The 1,005-nt window shown below is 48.9% G+C and overlaps 1 non-coding gene across 1 annotated transcript; it reads right to left on the bottom strand.

Annotated features, from left to right (window-relative positions):
- Positions 1-556: 556 nt before the first annotated feature.
- On the bottom strand, positions 557-689 carry LOC142437676 (small nucleolar RNA SNORA5). Its single transcript, XR_012782214.1, has one exon. It is a non-coding gene; the product is annotated as a small nucleolar RNA SNORA5 (small nucleolar RNA).
- Between the last annotated feature and the right edge of the window lie 316 nt (positions 690-1,005).

Here is a 1,005-nt window from a genome sequence, read left to right as displayed (position 1 = left end):
ATAGAGAATAAGAGAGACAGGAGAGAGAATAAAATGATGGAGTCAGACACATTTTATGGTAGCATGCTTACCTCAGTCCCACTTGATGGTCCATGTGGAGCACAAGGGAGAGGGGAGAGGGAGTGGGGAAGGAGGACCGGAGGAGAGGGGACAGGGCTGGAGGAGACTAGGGACTAGAGGAGAAAGGACAGGAGGAGAGAGGAGGGATCAGAGGTACACATGTGACAAGATGGGCAGATCCTAGATTCAAGATGTTGCATAACCTGGATTGTCCTTGAACTGGAGACTTGACTTATTCTAAGCTTTCTGTGGAAAAGAATCCACTGCTCTTAACAGCAGGGAGTGAGCCCCACTTATGGTGGGATAAACAATAGTGCCTCATTGCTCTGGGTGGCTGAATGCCTAGCAGGCCTCCTCAAACTACGGCCCCAGGGCCACATGTGGCCCGCAGCGGACATTTATCCGACCTGCCAGGTGTTTTTGCCCCATTTTGTTTTTTACTTCAAAATAAGATATGTGCAGTGTGCATAGGAATTTGTTCATAGTTTTGTTTTTTCAATGTCTGTAACAAAATTTATCCCTGAACCTCACCAGAGGAACAGGGCCTATGAGTTACAGTGTCTCTGTGGCAGCCTTTTGGGCCGGTGCCAGCCATGGGTGGGGCAGACACTGAATTTGACACAGCTGCAAGTTTTTATTTTTTTAACTACAGTCCAGCCCTCTAACGGGTCTGAGGGACAGTGAACTGGCCCCTTGTTTAAAAAGTTTGAGGACTCCTGGCCTACAGGGAGAATATATCTTAGCATCTGACCTCCCACCTTGAGCTGGCAAACATCCTCTTAGGTTAGGCATATATTTGGGGGAGACAAAGCTGGCGGAAAGTCTTTTTATATCCCACAATCCTCTGGCCTCAGTGAGCTTCCCAGCTCCGTGTGTGCGCCCTGGCCACACACTGTAAGTGATGGGCCTCTAGTTTGTCGGCAGTCTGGATTTGCTATGGTATCC

This window comes from Tenrec ecaudatus, chromosome 1 (genome assembly GCF_050624435.1).
Source record: "Tenrec ecaudatus isolate mTenEca1 chromosome 1, mTenEca1.hap1, whole genome shotgun sequence".
Classification (NCBI taxonomy): domain Eukaryota; kingdom Metazoa; phylum Chordata; class Mammalia; order Afrosoricida; family Tenrecidae; genus Tenrec; species Tenrec ecaudatus.
Note: the sequence above shows the minus strand (reverse complement) of the source record. Positions and strands in the feature narration are given on the sequence as shown.